This window comes from Manis pentadactyla, chromosome 9, assembly GCF_030020395.1.
Source record: "Manis pentadactyla isolate mManPen7 chromosome 9, mManPen7.hap1, whole genome shotgun sequence".
Taxonomy (NCBI): domain Eukaryota; kingdom Metazoa; phylum Chordata; class Mammalia; order Pholidota; family Manidae; genus Manis; species Manis pentadactyla.
In genome coordinates this window covers 120,540,803-120,562,951 of record NC_080027.1, presented here as the reverse complement: position 1 = coordinate 120,562,951, position 22,149 = coordinate 120,540,803, and the positions used below count along the sequence as shown (strand labels likewise).

Genomic DNA, 22,149 nt, shown 5'->3' with positions numbered 1-22,149 from the left:
ACCCCTGCCCCCCACCACCAGCCCAACTCCTCCCCGCGGGAACCGCCCGTGCCACCTTGCGTGTCATCTCAGCCTAGGCTACCCAGAGGCCTCCAGCCCCCGACAGATTTGTGGACGCCTGGCAAGTGAGCTGGCAGAACCTGGTGCCCGGTGTTGCTATGACTTGTTTCTTGATTTCTCTCTCTCTCTCTGCTGCAGCACGGCTGTTGCTAGCAGACCTATCGACGGAGTGCGCTCTCTCTCCTCTCTCTCTCCCCTCTCTCTCTGAGCTCTGTGACGCAGATCTAAATTCTCCAGTCTGCTCCTTGTGTTGCAAGAGCAGAACTGCAGCTTTTCCCCTGGAGAGCCGGAGGGCAGTGCCAAGGCTGGTCAAACAAGGCAAAAAAAAAGTTGGGCCTACACTCCTCTTCCCCGGCCACACTTTTCAACCCATTTTTTTTACCCCACATCTCACTGCTCTGGAGCATAGAGGGCCTGGTCCCTGCAGACTCACGCCTTCCCGGAGGGCTTCCCAGCCACAAGACTGGCTTAACTCTTTGAGCGACAGGGCCCAGAACCCACACAGGGCTCTCCCACACTAAATATTGCGTCATCTTTTCTTGAGCCATATGAGTGTCTCCCAGACATGAGGACAAAACGGTCCTCACCCTGAGACCACCACGCTATTAACTCTTTCTGCCACACACAAGTTCAGAATTACAGCCATAGCTGATTTTCATTGTTTTCTGCTTTTTTGGACACAAACCAAGACCTTTTTTCTCCCTGGAATTTCCTAAGTACAAGAAGCGTAATTAAAACATTGTCTGCTTACCCCGTGAGTGAGATCCTTCTATCAGGAATTGGAGAAACCAAACTGAAGTGCAAGCCAGGAGAATCTGGAGTAAATGCAGCGTGGATCTCCGTTCTTCCCAGGTTCAGAGACTTTTAGGGCTCAGGTGGATACATCCAACCACTTCTCAAAAGACATTCTCAGGCCACTCACCCCCAGAGATTCAGGTTGCTGAGTCATTTGTTCCCAAGAAGATTCTCTGACAACATGGAAAACAGCAAAACAGAGCAGCAGCCAAGCCTGGACACGGAATGGCTAAAGACTGGGTTCTTCTCTGGGGTGGGCAGCCAAGTGAGATGAACACCTGCCAGCCCACCGCCTAGCCCAGTGCCCCTGCGATGGCAATGCACGGGTAATGCACAGGCATTCACACACCTGGAAACTCTCGCAGGGAGGGGGGGTTCCCCAGCAATGCTCTGAAGACTGGCTGGGGTTGTTTTTGATACTGACAGGTCTCTACTGCAGCAAAGCATGTAGCTCCCAACACTGGCCTGCCCCCAGACCCAAAATATTTCCAGAACAGCTCAGATACTAAGTCACTAGGCCCTGTATACCCAGAGAGACCCAAGGAGTCTCGGGTTCCCACACCGCTCCAATCTAAGGAATGTGGACCAGCAAAGGTTTCTGATAAAAAAAAACAATTGTACCATACGGGCCTAGAGCTGACTGGAAGTGAGAGATGCATTCAGGTCCTGGAGCAGCTGACTCACTAAGTGTATCACATCAAGAACACTGCAACTTTCAGGAAGATGGCCTGAGAATGAGAGGCTAGGTCGCCACATTATCATGTACCCTGCTTTCCAAGCAGCCTTCTTCAAGCAGCTCAGGGCCACGGTTTCACCCAGCAGAAAGACCACTTGGAAGACAACCATGGCACTCCACGGCCTTAAAAGAAGCCCAGCGCATCTGTGCCAAGCTCCCAGCAGGGGGTAAAGTGCTTCAAATTCACACCTTGTGGGCTCCAGGGTAGAGCATGCCAATAAAGAAGTCACCTCCTGGTCTGATGACCAAAGGAATGTGGCCTTGATGGCACTAAAGCAAGTCCCCCGGAATGGTCCTCTGTCTACGTAAATCCCATTTGCCACAGTTTCCTTTTCCATGGAAGAAAAACATGCCGAAGTTCATGTCAGGACATTCCTGATTTATCCAAGGGCCCAGGATCAAATAAACAAAGGCTTTGAGCTCTGCCAGGGAGCCTCCTGCTTCAGGAGGGAGAACTAGAGGGAAGTAGGGCTCAGCACAGAGTTGGCCCATTACCCAGTGAACTTGGAAAATGACGTGGCTGCTCACTGCCATGGTGATGGAGATGTCACGGGTGGGTGGAAGTGAGAGAGGAGAGGCCAATAAGTCATGAGATACAGAGCAAGAGCAAACTAGGGTTAGAGGAGGGCCATATACAGCCACAGTGTTTACAGACAGAGGCCACCATGGTCCACAACCACACACAACTGAGCCCTATGCAAAGTAAGGTCGCTATCTCAGGGGCTCCGCAGGGACCAACCCTGACCTGCAAAGCTCTGACGGCGCTACATTTCATTTCAGGTTTGTTTCGTTTCACTTTTCATTGAAGTCTTTTTCTTCCTACGACCCCATTACTTTTCTTACAATTTTATTAGGATTGAAATAGTCATTGTGCTTCTGCCCAATTCTAGGTCTTCCTTCTATTAACCTGATTCTGCGTGGCACGTAGAACAGAAAAACCTGAACGGGATGACCAGGAAGCAGAAATGAATTCAGTTCCAAAAACATGGGAGGATGTTTACTTAGCAAGCATGCTCAAGCCTACAAGGAAGCAGTTTCACGGGATGCTGTATGCGGTGTTTGATTTCAGGGGGTAAAGATAACTTCTGGGTGAGGAGAGGGTGCTGGCTCCTTCTGCCTGCCCTGTGTGACCCGTGGAGGGTGGAGGCTGGGCCGGGGCAAACTTGAAAAGGCACGGCTTCCACTCAAGCCCAGCAGGTCACTGGCTTCTCTTCGGCTTCTCTGCAGCTACAGGCCTCGGGAATGAAATGCACTCTCTAGACATCGCGAGCTCTCTGTGGCCTCTGACTGATCTGGGTCAAAACGTTGAAATGCCGAAGATGAAGAATTTTTTCTTTAAAGGGAATGAGCCGAACTTTTACCCAGCCCTTGTCCTGGGTTTGAAACGCAAGCACTCTGTAATCGCCACAAACTCCAGTCCAGGAGAGCAGGTTCAGCACAGGCCTCCCTGTTCCTCGTTTCGTCATCAAGGCCCCACTCTACAGAGACTGGCTCTTTAATCAGCAGAAACCGTTTCTCTTGAGACAGGAGAGCTGTGCAGGAGACTGACCCCAAACTCCACACAAGTGACCAGGATGAGAGTGGGTGCTCTACATAAATTAGGCAGTGATCTGGTCTCAGGCAGAACTGTCTACCACCCAGGAGGGGGCAGACTCAGTGATGCCATAAGGTAAATAATTTATTAAGTACCTACAAGGTGCTAAGCCCACATTCAGCAGAGGGGAAGCACAAGATACAGGCCATCACCTCAAGACATACACATTCTAGCTGAGGACCCTTTAAGCATTCCCGAATTAGCATTTTTTGATATTTCAAAAATCTGCTCTTAAAAGTTGGAAATTCATTTTCCCATTGAATTATTAAACATATGCTGCTTGGGTTCCCAGGCTAGCCCACAAAAGCCTATTTTACCTGCTTCAGGAAGTGACAAACTCACATGCCTTTGGGGCAACGCAGGTGCTAAAGGAATGAATGGGCTGCAGAGGGCAGGTGCCAAGTGGACGGAGCACAGCAACCCCACAGCAGCCCAGCCCGGCAGCCCCACTGCTCAGGGACATCTGCGAATGGACACCTCAAGAGCCCAGACTGTTCAGCTTCTCAGGAGAAGGCAGACATCCAGATTTATGATATTAAACTCGCCATTTTTAAACATTGTCAAAAAAATTTTAAAGTTGAAACATACCTGCAGAGCTTCCAGTTTGTTTTCTCTGCGGTAATGTATCCCAAAACCGCTACGTTTGCAAGGACAAAATGAAAGCAAGCACGGCAAGAACGAGGGTTTAAATAAACTAAAGAAACAAAGAGGAACAGAAAAGAGAGCTTTACATCACAGATACGGCTTTTGGAGGAAAAGAACAGCCTAGAGGAAACTTCAAGGAAATCTCAACCTGCAGGTCAAGGGTCGTCAACCGGCCTTTGGTTGAGGGTTTCAGGTGGAGGGGTGCATCAGAATTATTTTTTAAATATATGAGATACCATTAAAGTGCTAGTATTTGTGCCCTACCTGGACCTACCAGAAGGACAAGAGTCATTCCGATATACTGGCCTTCTCTCCCAGCTGAGTGGCTGCTCTGAACATCCTCAGAGGGTCTGCTCAGGGCTTTGTTAAAATTGGAAGGGATTATGATAATCCATCTGCCCACTCAGGGTGTTAAGGGCTTCCTTAAACACCACCAGAACCAAGGCACTCTCTAGCCTCTACCTGAGTCACCACTTCCGCCCCACCTTTGCAGGACTCAGACGGCGGGAACGTGATTGAGATGAACTCTCTCTCTTGAAGCAATGACCTACTAGCCTTCAGGTCTTCACTCCGCCTCAGACACCCACAGAACAAGCCTACTTCCCCAAGACTTTCGGATATTTTAGGGTAACTTTTACAACCACAAGATTTTAGGCTAAACGAGGAGGTACAAAAAGAGAAATGAGAAAGGAGGTGGGGGGAGAAAATGGGGGCAGAGACCAGAGAGAAAGAGTCTTAAAATAGCTGATCAAAAGTTAACAAGCCAAAGGAAAAGAGGAAGAGACATATGTATTACATGCTCATGAGAAAGGAGGCACTTGTGGCAGAATAAACAGCTGAGTGAAGCAGGACAAGGGCCACGGGATCAGACAGTTCCCAAGGCCAGCCACCAGGCTGTGCCAATGATCTAGGACAAACTGGTTAAAACCTGCAACTGGGAGAAAAAAACTATACAACCTACAATTTTTAAGTACGGGATCTTCTTTTGCTCATTTTGGGCGAAGGGGTTCTTTTCTTTGGGATTTGCTGGATTCTTTGTATATTCTGGATACAAATCCACTTGCCAGTTGTAGGTACTGTGTGTATCTTCTCCACTCTTTCTCTCTTTTATTGATGCTTTTCAATGATCAGAAGTTCCTCGTTTTAATGACATCCATGTTCTCATTCTTTCCTTTCACAGTCACGGCTGTTGGGATCATCTTTATGAAATGTACGGCTACCCCAAGGTTATGAAGATATTCTATGTTATCTCGTAGATGGAGTTTTAAATTTTGACTTATCTCGCACATTTAGATTGATGATCTCTCTGGAATTTTTGTATATGACATGAGGTAGTGGTCAAGAGGTCATTTCTTTCCTTGTGGATATCCAAGTGACCCAGCACTGTTTATTAAAATGACTGTCCGTTCTCTACTGCTGAGCACTGTCCCCTGCATCATCAATCAGGTGGCCAGATGGGTATGAGTCTGTTTCTGGGCTCTCTGTTCCATTCCTTGGGTCTGTTATTGTACTAAGGGGGCACTAATCTCAAATCAGGTGATTTTAACATGAAGACGTGTCTACTAGTAAAGTTTAAGAAACTATAAATCAAAGAGCCAATTTTGCCAAGTGAGTTCAATGTGGACAGGCATAGTTCAGAAGACAGCCCCAGCCAGGGCCTCTCAGAAAGAACAGGATGTACGGGAATAGACAGAGAAAAAGCCCCCCAAGCTAAGGAATGGTGTAGCAAGAAATAAGAGGTAAAAACGAATCTTGTTTCTGTGTAGACAGGAACACAGTGATCAAGAAAGCAGACTCATGCTGTGTAAGAGTGAACATGCACCCGGATCCTGACTGTATACTAGTTAGCTGTGTGACCTTGGGCAAGTTAAGTCAGCTGTTCTGAGCCTCAATCTCCTAATCTATAACGTGGGGAAAATCTTCCTTATTGAGCTGTGCAAATTAAATGGGTTAACTGATGTACACCACTTAGTACAGAGCCAAGCACTTGTAAGTATCAAAAAATGTTGGGTGCTATCCTCATCATGGTTAGGGATAGAATAGAGACCAGCCAGACTGTTGGAATAATCATGCATTCAACCAACATTTAATGAGCATATACTGCTAAACAAAGATAATATATATTGTGGTTAAAAACTCAGACTCTAAAATGAGACAGGCCTGAACCTAAATTCTAGTATAGCCTTTAGTAGTTATACAGACTTGAAACAACTTAAGTTTGATGCGTCTAAGTTTCTACTTTCAGCTTCATCCCTACTTCCTAGGGGCTTTCTTGGTGAGGATGTGATACAGCAGCATTTAGCACAATGCCCAGCACAAATTAAATATTCAACTGATGCCAGGTATCACTATGATGAGGACCGTGATGATGGGCATGGTGCTTCTATGCTTGGCACCATACCAGGCACTGGAAGAAAAGGTCTACTAATACCTCAAAAGATCTATGGTACCTGGCATTCACCATCTTCCATCCAAGTACCAGCCAGGCAGAACTGGCCTAGCTTCACATTAACAAGACTAAGTAGAAAAGATCGAGTGTATTCGGGTAGTAGGCCCACGACAGGCTTGGAGAAAAAAGGTTAGGGGGGCCAAGTAAAGCCCAAATGGCTGGTACAGTTAAATACTTTCTAAAGACACTTCTAATCTTAGGGACCTTTAAGAAGAAACAAAAACACAGAATCTACAAGGATACATGAATCAGAGAAAGTCTGAAAATGTGCTGGGTCGGGGGCATGTGTGTCAGAAATGGTACTCACAGAAGTCCTGAAGGAACAGCACCATCAGTAGCTTCAGTCAACAAAAATGACGTGGGCAGCCTTACAAGCCTTCAAGACCACATCTTCTCAGTCTCCTGGAACAACCACCCCAGAGCCACTGAGGAGTTTCTCCCACTGAATTCCCACCCCAAGGGACCACGGCGCTTCAGCCCAGGCTGCTGAGCTGAAGCGAAACAAGTCCCAGCAGTGACAGTAAGGACTCCAAGGACACAATGTGGTGCCATGTGCCAAGTGAAAATCCGAGACAAGGGCTGGGGACAGCCTGTGCTGGAGTGGAGGTGCTGGCAGAGGTGAGACACAGATGCAGGCGCAGGCGGGGAGCCGCTCAGTGGCCTGGCAGACACCGGCCCTGAGAGCACGGGACTCCCAGGATGGCAGGGTGGAGAAGGAGAGCCAAGCTCGCAGCACCCATGGGCGTGAACCCCAGCACCGAGGAGACTCCCACGTGGGGCACGACAAGGGCAGTGGAGTGACGCCGTTGTGTCTGTCTGGGAAGGGTCACAGATCCTGTGACTAGTGTGCCCGTCACTGACTCCGTCTGCCTCTCAGGCCAAAAATCCAGGCTTCGGTGTGTCCTGACGAGCTGGCTCCCAACATCTCCTGGGAGAGTGAAAAAGGCCAAAACATCTATCTTGTCCTAGGCTGCTGGTCATTAAATCTAAGCTTCTGCCCCAGGAGGCTCAGCCTCATACAAAACCCAGGCTGGCAACTGGACAGGCACGTGCTGTGCTGACGATGGGTCGGGCTAAGTGAACATGGTCAAACACCATCACTCCACTTGCCAAAGCCGCTGGGCCAGGGGCTCCCAGTGCTGCCCAAAACACGGGGACAAAGTCCGCTTGGGACTCGGGGAGTAACTCAACGTGCCTCTTGGGCCGGCTGCTCTTCAAATTCTGGCCCTGCCAAAGGACGGAAATAATTTCCAGAGAGCTGGAGTGTGGTGGAGCCACATGAGTCGCACTGAGAGTTGTACCCCATTCCTGCACGGCCCTCCACAGGCCAAACGTGGCAGAGGGTGAATGAGGGGTCCTGGCCAGATGCCCTCCTGGCATAAGCTGGGGCCCTCAGATGTCACTCGGCTCTTGAGGTTCTTTGTCTTCATCACGGAGGGAGGCTCTGGACAGGCAGAGGTGTCTCTGGGGTATACACAACTTGGGCAACCGATGACTCATGGGGCTGTACTGACCTCTGCGTGACTACAGGAGCTTAGCGCCATGTCACTCAAAAATGGAGTTTCTTTCCTGCCCGGAACAAACTATTGCTTAGCTGAGTCAGATCTAGACAGCAGAAGTCACAAACAGGAGTAGGACACGGGGTTCCCCAAACAACTCGGGCTTGGGCTTTAATTTACATACTGCCTCTCTCCGTGGTCGCAGGGGCACGCCCAGGTGCATACCCACAGCCCAGGAAGGAAGAGGAAAGCAAGCGGGCCGTCCAGCACACCAGGGCACAAGTCTGGGCTTTCTGCAAAAATGCCAGCATCATCAGGAGCTAGACCAGGGACACAATGTCCAAGTCCAAGGCGCTCATCTGATGGGTGTGCTAAGGGCAGGGAGCAGTGTAAAACATAATATGTAATGTCATATTTTGGGGGTAGTATTTGGGATGCACGTTCTTATTGTTTTCATAGTACGAAACCTTACCAAAGGTAAGGTTCCACAAAATCTTTGATGAATTGAATGTATCATCTTCATACAGAGAGCTCGAGTCAGGAGGGCAGGTTGACCACAATACTTGGGGGTGAGAGGCAGTCCTGTGATTGATTTACAGAGGGTAAAGCACTAGGGTCCCAGTGAAGGGACTCACTACCTCACAGGGTCAACTCATCTTCCCCCCGCCTCACGTCCTTCACAGCTCCAGCAGTGGGAAAGTAATTCAGCTCCACACATCAATACTGACCTCCCTGTCTGCTACCCACTTGCCCCAAGGCTGCTCTCTGGAGTGCCACAGAGTAAGCCTGACACCCACCTCTGTGACAGTCCTTTAAATATACCAGACTGCGCCCAGCAAACCCCCTCCACAAAACCTTTCACTCTCTGAGTAAAATATTCCTGTTTTTAACCATTCTGCACATGCCAATAGCTCTCCTTTGTTCTTGTTCTAATTTAACACTTTCCCTCCTAACTGGGATCAAAAACTGGAACCACCCTCCCCAAATGGCCAAGGGACAGCAGACACTGACTTCCAGCAGAACCTTCTTCGTCTGTGGGTGCTGCTGCCCCACTTCTCATTCCCACCCTAATCCCACACACCTGGTTTAAAACTTTGCTATATCTTATTCTGGACTCTTTCAGTTGTGATTTTAAGAATATATAAAAAAAAAAAGAATATATCAATATACCTCTGCTGAACTATTTCTACATGTAAAACATTCAACCAGATGCTTTCACATAAACTACGTTCACTAAGTGGCTCCATTTCCCTTACCTGAGGCTCGACCCTGTTCTCTAGTCCCGGAGCCTATCTACTCCTTTCCTGAGTGCTTTCTGGGTGGATCCCGTCCACTTAGCCAAGCTCCTGCAAGGGCAAGATGCTCTGATAGTGTCGATGCTGCACTAGAATCTGAGACTTTGGTCTCTACTAAATGAGGCAATTTATCTACCTTTATTCTCCAACCTGTCCCAGGCAGGATAGATGGCAACCCTGCAGGCCACGTGTTGCCACAAGACTGTTACCAACAACACATGTAACCCTGTGTCATAATTCAGAGCCTGATAATATGCTGCCATGTCTCATCATGTGTGTACATCTGGTGCCTCCAACTGGGGTCTGAACTTTTCAAAGAAAAGGCCGAGGCAAGCAAGCTTTAGAATTCTCTCTCATTCTTCCCAAAGCTGAACCCCCAGCAGCCGTCAATCAATACTGTGCTTTGGCTACTCAGGCTGGATTAGGCCTGTCAACAGGAGCACCCCAAGTCCCCGACCAACACCAGAAACGGGCTCGGTTGGTCCAAGGCCTGTGTGCATGGTTCTCTGAGGTTTCTACTACTCCCTCCTTCCTTTGATCTAGACTTGTCGAATATGAATTCACTCATTTTACACCAGTTTCTGGAAAGAGTTCCCAAGCAAATATTAAAGGGACATCCGACCTGTGCTCTCAGAAACACCGGCGATGGCCTCATCCCCTGGCTGCAGGACACTGGACTGACCACAGTGCAGCCTCAGCTCTGCCTTGGGGATCTGTCATGTGGTTCTCTTTTCTCCGTGGCACCATGTAAGGCTGAGAATGGAGGAGAAATCAGCTGTCTTCATCTCAGAGGTGGAAAGGCCACCATCAAACCCACCCTCATCCAGAGAATCCAAGACCAGACACTCTAACAGCCCCCCACGGCTACTAGCTAGGTTTTAGCTAAGGAAAGGGGAGAATGCCATCCTCACCTGATACAGTAGCATATGAAGAGAAACGAGTGCCATCAGGAGGTAGGTGGAAAGATGGAGCCTCCCCCGCCTTCAGATGCCACCTGGGATGGGCTGAAATTCTTGCTGTTATTGTGAACATGCAGCAACCAAGGAAAAAGGGGGGCAAAGGCCTCTACCTTGTGTGTCCAGTTCCAGGCATGTCACAGACGCTGCTGGGTCCCCGGAGACAGGGAAAGTAGTGACTACACACAGCACACCTACAGTCCTTGGGAGGCTGGCCGAGCCACCAGCTCTAGTTAACTACTGAGCTCTTATCAAGTCCCTCTGATTCTTCTAAATACTTCCAACACCTAAGACAACACCAGACGCACAGTGTATGTTCGTGCTGCTACTAAATCCAGGACAGGAGGAGAAAGAGAATCAAAATTAAATATAAGATATGGTTCATAACCAAAGGACTTCCTAAAATAGCTTGCAGAGCTAACATTATTTGGGAACAGTTATAAAACAGCCTGACTGCAAGGAAGCTTCTCGTGGACCGGGACTGCGTCTCACAGCCCTTTATGCCCCCACAGGTGGCATGTACACGTCTAGTCATCAACTGCCATCTGAGCGGGCAGACAAACGCGGGAATGGAAATGGAGTACGACATCTTTGGGGCTTATTTCTAAATATCCGAACTATCAATGTTTACCTTTCATTTTCAGAACCATAAAATGCCCAGATACTACTGAACTGACCACTTTTAACCATGAGGCTATACTCAGAATTACTATCACCTTTGTGCTAGAAATAATGTGCCCCAGCAAGCCGCTTCCAACATCTAACCTCTGTCCCACCCTGGGCTACCGTCTCTCTTTTTCTCTCTCATGCACAGAATAAGTTGCAATGTTAAAAAGTGGCAGGAACTCTTTGTCAGTAAACTTTGCTCCTTGGCCGAGATGATAAAGCCAAGTTATGCCATGGAATGCACCCCTCATCTTGCTCCTTTGTAACCTGCTCAGACCCCTAGAATCCGGCCAGTAACCTCTAAGACACGGCCACCTCCCTGGGGCCTTTAGGAGGACAGCAGGCAGAGGCGACCTCCCTCTCCCACAGCCCTGACCCCCACTGACTGCCAGATGAGGAACAGCAGTAGGGCTTCCGTTTGGCTTAGAGCCCTTAACAGAGGCCTGGCTTCCTACCAAGGTTGTCCTCCGTCCCACCAAACATGAATGCTCCCTATGTCCCCGTTCTGAGAGTGCCTTCAAATAAGGCCAAGCCCCCATCTTTTACATGTCCAAACAGCATCCTTCTGATCAGGAACATGGACCACAACATCCATTAAGCACCTGTCAGATGTCATGTCTGGTGTGCAGCCCTCAGAATGCATCACAACCCCACTGAAGTCTTCACAATGGCTCTCGTAAGCCAGAACTGCTATTCCCTCCATTTTACACGTTAGGAACTGAGGAGGTTGTTCAAGGGTGAACAGCCAGCAACTCGACTCACAAGCCCAGTCTCAATCACTGTGCTGGACACGCTAGCGACATCCCTTTCTCTTTAGGGGACTTCCTCCGAATTCCTGTCCTTTGTTGATGAACTACTTCCTATTTTCACACTTGACGACCCCTGGTTGCAAGGCGGGGCTAACCATGCTTCCTTATTAAAAAAAAAAAAAAAGTGCTCAACATACATTTTTGGTAAGTATTTTAAAAATGAGCAGTACATTAACTCACTTAAATGAGGCGTAATGCATGTAACACTCCTTTCAGTTCACAAAGTCGTTTTATGCCAAACCATCCCATTTCACCCCCCTCGAAGCCCTGTGACGTATATACACAATGACCCCCGTTTGCAGACGAGCCAGGTGAGCAGCAAGGCGAGGGGAGTCGGCCAGGACGGCCCAGCCAGCAGGTGGCGGAGCGATCCACGGACCCCGGGCCTTCCGGGAGCCAAATCCCTGTGCTTGGGGGCACAAGAGGTGGCGGAGCGTCAGGAGCCACAGCAGGGGCTCGGGAGGCAGGAAGACACATATTTACAGCTGCGTGACCCAGGGCAAGTTAATGAATCTCGTCTCAGTTTCTTCATCCATAAAACAGTGCTAATAACAACTGTGACACACGGTTACCTTGAGGATTAAATGAGGTACCGTATGCAAAGCACTTCGCGCGCTGGCCAGCACCGAGTACACTCTCGTTGAATGGCAGGTGCTCTCATTACACTCCTACCCGGGCAGGGGGGGCTAGCATCTCCTGAACTCCCTGTGCCCCGAACAGCGGTCACCACAGACAAAGCTCCGCACAAAGCTGGGGCTTCACAGGTGGGCCGAGCGCACTGTCCCCGGACCCAGCCCCTCGAGGAGCTGCAGCCAAGCCCCCCAGGACCCCTGGAAGTAGGCCGTGTGCGCCTATTTGCTCTTCTCACCAAGGACGGGCCTGTCCCCAAGCCCCGGGAGCGGAGCCCTGGAGGCCCAGGGCCACAGGCAGGGCTGGACAGCCACGCAGGTTCACACAGGCCATGACCTGCGCTCACCGCCAGGAAAGCTGGGGCCGGGCGCCCCCAGGACCTCGGTCCCCACCGGCAGGGGCCAAGGAGCCGAGCAGCCGCGCGCAGGCCCTGGCCACCCACAAAATGGCCTCCACAGTCGGCCTCACCCCTCCCTCCCCCGGGCCGTCGGGGCTCTGCTCCTGGGGCTTGAGAACAGGCCCGTCCTTGGTGAGAAGAGCAAATAAAAGCGCATGGCCTACTTCCAGCAACCTCACTGTTTCTCACTTGGAGATTAAAATAATAAATACACAGGCACATGGAGGCTGGCGAGCGCAGGGGGAATTCGGTGGCATCGGAGCTGGGCCCAAGGCGTCACGCAGCACAGGGCCACCTGCGGGAGGTGTGTCAGGGCGAGCAGAACCCCGCGGACAAGCAGCCGGGGACGGTCAGGGCTGGGCTGGGGGTCCCAAGGGCCGGTCCGGCTCCCCTGGGGCTGAGAAGGGAGGGGGAGGGGCGGAGGGCTCCCTGCCCGCTGCCCACACGGCTCGTGACTCCCGCGGGGCAGCCCCACTGCCTCCCAACCGCTTGCCCTGCTAGCTCCAGGCTCTCCCTTCTTCAGCCCAGTCTGGATTCCACTACCAGTATCTTCCCCAAAGTCCTGTACCATCACATCCCTCTTCTGCTCTGAAGCCTTCCATGGCTCCCCAGTGCCCAGCCTAGGCATTCTCCTAGCCTTTGAGGGCCCCTAGCATCTGGTCTCAACCCACCCCTCCAATCCGTTTTCCCATTTGTCCACACTGCACCCTCTAATACTGCCTAACTGCTCCTTCAGTAAACCTCCCTCCTACACATCTCCACATATAGTGCGTTTTCCCCTCATCTCAGCCCAAATCTGAAGGCCACTCACTGTTCTCTGAACACATACTTGCTGAATGTCCACCATGTACCAGGCATGGGGCGAGGCACCATGGTCAGGGGGTCGAACGAGCCCACCCACACTGCACAAATGTGGCAAGTAACCTAAGATTGACACAGAGCACTTAACATGATCCAGACGCTATTTTAAATACAGGCTCATTTAATCCTTCCAGTAACCCTATGAGCCAAGCGCAGTTACTACCAGTCCCGTTTTATAGATGAGGAAAATGAAGCACAGCAAAAATAAGTAAAACTTACTCAAACACCATGAGACAAACTTCCCTGGACATTGGGCTTCCTCAGAAGGGGGGTTGCTGTGGGCCCTGGGGCACAGCAGGGCAGCCAGAGGTGACCAGTCATGATAGAGCCGAAGGCAAGGATGGCCCCGGTCAGAGCACCCTCACTTCTCTCAACAGATACCCCAGAAGTGAGTACTTCCCATACAGAAAAGAGATGATTGGAGGGGAAGGTAACCACCACCCAGGGCCGTCCTGCCTCATTCTAAGAAAGCAGGAAGCAGGAAGGCGTATGAGTATGAGCAGTAGCCGCTGCCATAGTGTGAGGTCAGGACGGGGAATCCAAATTCACTCAGCACCTACATTTACCCCAGGCCCCTCAATGCACAGCTTAACCCCAGATCTGTTGCGGGCTCAGTGACTTCAGCGTCTGACCTCTGGCAACAGCTGGGGAGGGGGGGTTCTGGAGTGTGGCAAATGGCATCTTCTTTCTGTGTCTGCATGGCCGGGAGCCTCTGCGTGGCCAGAAGATTCCGTGTGCCCTTGCTGCCTCTGTGCCTGTGACAGGGAAGCCCTCCCTCCACATGGGAGGGCAGCAGGGGGAAGCTGGCATGAGGCACAGGCAGGCGTGGAGCTCTGGGGCTGCAGCCCTCAGCCAGGGGCACGGCCACCTGGTACCAACCCTCCTGCCCGCCAGGGCTGTGTGTGCGGTGGGAGGGGGTCAGGCACAGCAATATGGTGGGGGGTGGGGAAAGAGACCAACCCAAGTGTCCTTTCCTCCTCCTCCTGTTCTCTCTCAGTAGAAATCCCAGCCAGGGAGTCCCTGCGCCCCACAAAGGCCCGGGCAGCCTGTGTTCTACTGCAGCCCCACTTCTTCCAGCAACTCTCGGGGGGCTCTTCCTGACCCCGGCAGGAATGTGAGCTCCGTGGGGACACTTTGTAAATTGATGAATCCCCAAGGCCTACGATAGTTCTTGGAATACAGTAGGTACTCAATACACACTTGGAGAAAGCACGCATCATCATGTCCACCTTACAGGTAAGAAAAGTACATTTCCCAAGGTTACACAGCTAGTATGTAACAGAGCAATGATTCCCATCTAGGACTTCCCGGGCACAAAACACACCATATCGTGCAATCACTTGACACTAGCATTTTCTGAGCACCTGACACAGGCAAGATGCTCCACAGGATACACAGGATGGTCCCCCAAATCAAAGCATGATTGGAGGCCAATTATGTGCCAGGTGCTGAGGAGCAAAAAGTCATGGCCTTTCTTTAAAGACTGTGTGTGTAAACACATATGCATACATATGCATATGTATGTACAAGCATATATATATATACATACACACAGACACACACAATGTAAATGCTCATGCAAACACATGCTCCCTGTATACATAATATATGTAAATACCATGTATGTACACAACTAAATGCATAATTCTTTTAAGCCACCACTAGGCAGTATGGGGGAGCCCAATGATTAAAATAGCTAAGAAATGCAGTAGGAATGTGGAGGGGTCAGAATTCACTGTACACGAAGTCTTCATGAAGGAAGCAGAAGCAAGGGGGGCTCAGAAGAATCCAAAATTTCCAATAAAAATGGAAGGAACAAAGACGACCTGAGGGGTAGGAATGATGTGCAGAAAAGCATGGAAGTCTAACCGTGCAGGCTCAGGGAACAATTTGTAGAGAGGTCTGACTGGCCCAAGGTTTTTTTATTCCCTTATTTATTTTTTTAAAACATACACCTCTGCTTTTAACTGTTTTATATTCTGTGCCTATCAGTAATGTTTTATTTGAAAAAAATTTCCAGTGTAGTAAAAAAAATTTCTTTGGAAAACCACTGCTCCAATTCCATGTTACCCTACAGGTGAGAAGCTGGACTTGCCTACGGCCCCAGAGCTAGACTGTGGCAGGACTGGGGATGGGCCCCAGGTTTCTGGGCTGCCCATGAGGTAGGTGTCCAGGACACTGTCAGATCTCATGTGGTAGAATGAGGGGAGCAGAGAAGGTGGATGGCTAGAGACTGAGCATCAAGTGGGCTGGGCCTCGGCACCCTGACCTGTAAAGCAAGGGGTGCCAGGTCCCTCTCGGCAATGCAGGCCTAGACTGGGACATTATCTGGGATACTCGGGTCTCTGCAGCAGAGGCCTCCCCTCCTGCTGGAGAAGCCAGAGCTTTTTCTACTGGAAGTCATACTTGTTGGTCTTTTTCCTGCTTGGCTTGTTCTGACACGAGGAAGAGGCTAATCGTGGCAGAGCTGCCTAACACACAGGGCAGCAATGCCCTTCCTCAAGCAGGGGGGCAGCCGACTCCAGAAAGGGAGGAACTGGATCTAGGAGTCTGACTGGTGAGCAGCTGACCTCTCTCCTCTGGCATCCCACGGGAGCTGCCTTCCCTGAACAGTACTGGCTCTGGAGGCGGACAGGTTCCATTTCCACCTCCACCTGTTACTTAGCTGAGTGATCTCAAGAAGCGTCTATATGGCTCTGTGACTCAGTTTCCTCATCTGTCAAACACAATTATCCCACAGCATTAATGTAAGACTTAAATGAGTTAATACATAGAAAACACTACAGTAAACAGTTACTATTTTATAGTTTGTACATAAGGTTCCCTGAAATGTGATCTCTTAGGTGCCAGGCCACACTAGGCCGGATGCTGAGCTCTCGTGCTGTGGGTTGGCATAAACAGTGATGCCAGGGATGACACAGGCACAAGCTTGTACAGACCCAAAGCCTCCTTTGGGGTCTTGGCTTCCCTTTCAGCATCTGAGAGAGAGCTGGAGGTGGAAAGGGTGATACTCCAGGCTTCCCAGCTCTGTGAGGAAAACCCTGCTACTCACTCGGCAGGCAAGCACACAGGCCTCTCCTGCCTCGTGTGCTCTGCCTGGATCCTGCCCGGGGAGGCATCATCTGGTTCCCAGGACTGGGGAGCCACGTTCCACATGCTTGGATACTCCATTTACATCCTGTGGGAATGCTCTAGGCATACTCCTCGAGATAAAACACTTCCAGGCAGCCTGGATTTGGGGGTGTTATCTGGATATTATCTTTAAAAGCCATTTCTGCATATTATCTTGAGATCTGGAGCTGACTTGTGGGTGTACCCAAGAATTTACCAAGTTGCTTTTCTCAGAAGGGAACATGTATGAGAGCATACAGAGTTTTGCCTGCCTCAGAGTAGAATGTCAGCAGCTGGGCATTTGTACAGAAGCTACCAAGAGTAAGATGGTGGCAGACATGGCATCCGCTTTGTGTCCTCAGCCCAGTGGAGCCCCAGGTTCTGCAGAAAGGGAAGTCTTCAGGACTCAGGTAAGTTTAGGAACAGCCCAGGCTCAACTCTTGGCTTTTAGATTGCAGCCTCTTGTCTTTATATTCCAGCATCTAGGGCCAGGCATGGTTCTCCACTGGAGCTCAGTGAATACCTTCTGCATTGAATGGGGACTCTGATTCTCTACCACAATGACTCAGAAATAACTACCCTTGTATTTGAGCCAGGTGTGTCTGTCACATGCAGCCAAGTCTCTACAACTACCAGTGTCCTCGATAGAATATTCTACTGCACTTACAGGGTGACGGGGTTGTCCTGGGGATTTTCTGGTGTCAGTCATTATGACTGCTGAGTTAAGTTAGATGTAGCATTTAGACAACAGATTACTCAAGCTTCCCATGTACCATCTCTGAATTAATTTTAAAAGGGAGGAAAGAGCAGAAGTGCCAAGCACATTTCCCACCTTCCCCCGCATATCGTCTGCCTCACTGATCTGGTCCCCCTGTTGTCCCTATGCATGCGTTCCCACTTCTCATTGCTTCCTCTACTTGAGGTACCCTTCTCTCTCCTCTTTACAGCTCAGAGCCCAGCCATTTTGCAAGGTCTCGCTCAAGTTCAAGACGTCCACGAAGCCTTAGAGTGATCTGTGCTGCCTGGATCTGTCTCTGCTGGTGTTTCACCTTCACCTCACCTGGTACCCAGCATTCCACAGCTCAGGCTCTTTCAGGACTGCTTCCCCTCATCTCCTGGATGGCCTGTATCTCCACTGCCCCTCTATAGAAATTCCTTTCTGAGGTTTTGAATCCATTACTATTTGCCAGTTGCAGTGCTCCTTCCTCAGACCTCATCCTTCTGGACTTGGATTGCTCAGTACCCCCTTCTTAAAACCTCTGTCTCATTTTTAAGTACATGGCACTACCCCCAGACCACCTTCCCTGCATCCGTCATGACTCTGCTCCCACCTGTGTGGACCCCAGGCCTCTGCTCGTATCACTTGGCCCGTGCCCTGAAGGGCCTCCATGCCACTGGCTGCATCCCTCCCCTCTCCAGTAGTCCTGAGACACCTCAGAACACCCACTGGACATTCTACTTGGGTATCCCCATCACCTCATGTTCAACATAACTAAAATGCATTCAACAATTATTTGCTGAGCAACTAAAAAGCCAGGATCTGTCCTAGTCATTGGTCAGCAGACCACATAAAAGGTCTTGCCTCAAGTGTCCATTAATGGATGCATGGATAAAGAAAATGGGGTTTTCCATGTCATGGAACATCATTCAGCCTTTAAAAGGAAGGAAATTCTGGCCCCTGCAACTACATGGATGACCCTGGAGACATTATGTTAAGTAAAACAAGACAGTCACAGAAAAGGCAAATACTGTGTGATTCCACTTCAATGAGGGTCCTATGGTAGTCAAATTCAGAGTCAGGAAGTAGAGCGGTGGTGGCCAGGGGCTAGAGGAAGGCGAATGGGGAATTATTTAATGGGCACAGAGATACAAGTTTGCAAGATGAAAAGCATTCTGAAGGTGGATGGTGGTGATGGCTGCACAACAATGGGAGTTAGTGAAAACTAAAAGCCTCTGAGCTGTATGTACAGTTAAACATGGTCAAGATGATAAATTCCCTGTTATGCATATTTGCCACAATTAAGAATGTCCTCGCTCTCTTTGTGCTTTTCTGCCTATCATGCTTCAATAAAAACGAAAAAGACACTGTCCACCTGGACCTAACGTTCTAGAGTCAAGACTGCACGTTCATCCAGGCAGCGTCCCGCCTCTGTGCTGCCATTCCCCACAAGGCCCCCTGGTCACCCGGCTGCTCCTGCTCGCCCACGTCCAGGTACTCTCCGTCACTGCTCTTTAAGCCTTCACCTTAGTCCTTCCTTCCTCCCCATATCACAATCGCCGCCACCTCTTACGTTTGACAGAAAACAGGAGGAGATAGAATCAGCTCTGCAGGGCCTGGTTCCTGTGCAGGCTCTACACTGGCTCTGAATAAAATTAATGCTTCAGCTTTCATTTCCTTGTCCCTTAAAGGATGAGTTTGACAAGACATTCGCGAAGGGTCCTCTGGCTCACGTACAGGGAACGAGTCTCTGGTTCACCCCATCCAGCCCGGCCTGAGGTCTGCTGTATTCCTCGCAGGCATCAGCAGCCTGAGAAGAAAGGCCTCATTCAGGAGGGGAACCCGGCCGGCTGGGAGATGGCTCCCTCCACGCGCTCCCTGGCTCCCTTCCCTGCCAGCCTGAACTTTTACTGCCTGCAACCTTGTGACTCTGGATTACCTGACCTTGGATCCTGCCAGCCCTGCACTGAACAGGGACTTCTTCTGACCTGCCTGCCTGTAACTGGGGCAGCTCGCCTGCTGATGCTGGACCCTGTTCTCTTTCCACAGACTGGGCTGCCCTGTGGTTGTACACCCGGGATGCTGCTAGCCAGGCTCCAGATCCCTCTGGGCCATCACCATGGCCCCTATGGGTGTGCCTGCCTGGTCCCTGGTCCCTGAAGTGTCCTCTGAGTTCACCCCTGCTGCTAAGCAGGATTTAGTCTGTTTGTGATTGAGTCATTCACTCCACAAACGTCCACTATGATGTCTACTCCATGACACTCGCAGCTCCGAGGCAAGGGATTTTTCAGGATGGAATAGAAACACTTCTCATCAACACATCCCATTTGCCAGGACAAACTTCCCTACTCAACCAAGACGTCATCCAGCTCACCACTGTCAAATTCTTTCACTCATTTATTGGGCATTTATTATGTGCCAGGCACTCTAATAAAATATCAATTCTAGGAAGTGCAACTTCCATGTAGTACACTGGTTATTTATTACACAGCCTGAGCTCTGCAGCCAGAACCTCAGTTATGGGACCATCAGTAGTTACAAAATCTCTCTGAGCCTTAGTTTTCTCAATTGAAAGTAGGGGTAATAGTATTAACTAACTGCCAAATGTGTCAGAGGAATAATTGAGACAGTCCATGTAAAATGCTTTGAATAGTATATGGCACACAGCACACACTTGGATAGTAATAACTTTTATTTTTATGTGACTCCTAAAGGTGCCAACAACTAAATAAATGTGCCAAGAACTTTGAGAGTCACCGTTCCACTTATACAACCAACATCCCAATGGCGCCCTTGTATGTGAATATTGACAAAATGAAGCCCCAACTTCAACATCACTAGCAAATAAAAGACCCCTGTGCCAAGGACTATATATCACCTCAGTGCTTTCACATGGGCTAACCTTGGGGATATCACTAAAGACATGGACACCATAAGCTATTGAAGGGAGAAAACATTTGCAATATGTACATTCAACGTCATACAAAGAGCTTCCTACAAACCAATGAGAAAAAGACAGGCAACCCGATAGAAAACTGAGCAAAAGACCTAAACGGGCACTTCACGAAAAAGGGTATGCAAATGACTAACATCATGAAAATGTAAATTCAGACCACAGGGCAATACAACTTCATGCCCACCAGAATGAGTACAGTGAAAATGGAAGATATTACCAAATACTGACAGGGAGCAACGACAACTTCCCTACTCTGTTAGTAGGAGTATAGTTAGTACAATCACTTTGGCATTATCTACCAAAACTTATGATCCAGCAGTTCCCCTCCCAGATATATACCCAACAGAAATATATGTATATATAATGTATATGTATAGATTCAAACACAGTCATAGTAGCAATGGCTGTAACAGCCAAAATCTGCACAGTTCAAACATCCATCAATCATATAAGAGGTAATAAACTGTGGTCTATTAATAAAATGGAATACTATGCAGCCACAAGAACAGAAAACTACAACAGCACATGGCATGGATGAAAGCCACAGACAAAATGACTGAAAGAAGCCAGATATGAAAGAGAAAATATTGTGTGACTCCATTTATGTGAAGTTGAAAACACAGCAAACCTGATCTGTAATTTTAGCAGGCAAAATAGCAGTTACCCTTGGAAGGAGTGTTAGTAACTAGAAAGAAGCACGAGGTGTTTCTGGGAGGTTTGGTAATGCTCTACTTCTTTGGTTGACCTGAGTGCTGGTTATGGGCCGTGTACACTTTGTGCTGAACTCTCAGGATCTGTTTACTGTCTGTATGCATTATATGTCAAGTAAAAATACACTCACAGCAAAATAGCTAACAAGAAAGATTTTTTTTAAACCCTAAGAAAAATGGACTTTCATCCACATGGGTTGTTATCCCAACACCAATAGATTTTAGTGCCTACAATCTCTGCTTGTGAAATTAAATGACACATATACATTTCTAATCACTTTCCTATTGCTTGTAATAAATGGCGGAGACATTATTCCATAAAACCCCAAAACTGTATAAAGTTAGCACTTTTCCAAAATTCCAGGCTGATTTATCAAGCTGCATGCTGTATGTGACTGTGAAAATGTATTTGGGTTTTATAGACACATGTTCAAATGGCATCATTTTTATGAGACACAAGATGTTTCAGTGAGATAGAAGTGTTGAGGGCCAGGGTAAAGGGAATGAAAACCGAGAACCCTGAGGAGACAACACAGCTCCAAATCAGCAACCCAGGGCTTACATTCCCAGTGCTCGCCAGGGCAGTGAAGTGACTCTGGGCCTAGAAGCCAGGCAGTCTAAGCAATACTCAGGATCTAGAAGCAAGATGGTAGCTAGGCTGGAAGAAGGCTCATGGACACTGGAGAAGGAATGCAGAATGCTGGTACACAGATGACTACAAGCTACCCAGAGGTCATGAGAGGAGTGACCTGCGCTTCCTGACCCAGTGCAGGAAACAGTGGCTGGGTGTGGGCAGCCCTGGACACATAAGGAAGTGACTTCAGCCAATCATGGAATAAGAGGATGTGACCCTGGGTGTGCTCAGACCTGTGGCGAGGATGAGCAAGCTGGGTTTACCCAGAGGTTCTTTCTCTACTGAGTATGATCTTCTAAATATACACACATTCGTCTGCTCAATCCATTCAGATGTTTACCATCATGGAGTAGGACTTGGGAGGCTTTTGGCTTTGACTGTCCTAGCAGCCAGCTGAGACAGCAGTATTCTGGAACCTGGTTCTGGGGCACACAGTCATCATCCTAGTCCTTTACATGAGAACGAGGGAAGCAGTGAACCCGACCTCCAAGAACATCAGGATTTGCCTGTTTCATCCATCCCTCAGGGATTTCCACCAGCTAAGGGAGATGAAGAACTCAAAATTTAAAAAATAATAATAACCCATCATCATGTGCATTTACTCCCTTAAGTAGAATTATATTCCTAA

At 49.2% G+C, this 22,149-nt stretch overlaps 1 long non-coding RNA gene across 1 annotated transcript; it reads left to right on the top strand.

The window, feature by feature from the left end:
• The first annotated feature begins 909 nt into the window (after positions 1–909).
• On the top strand, positions 910–5,248 carry LOC130684967 (uncharacterized). Its single transcript, XR_008999419.1, has 2 exons — positions 910–2,371; positions 2,482–5,248. It is a non-coding gene; the product is annotated as an uncharacterized LOC130684967 (long non-coding RNA).
• The last annotated feature ends 16,901 nt before the right edge of the window (positions 5,249–22,149 follow it).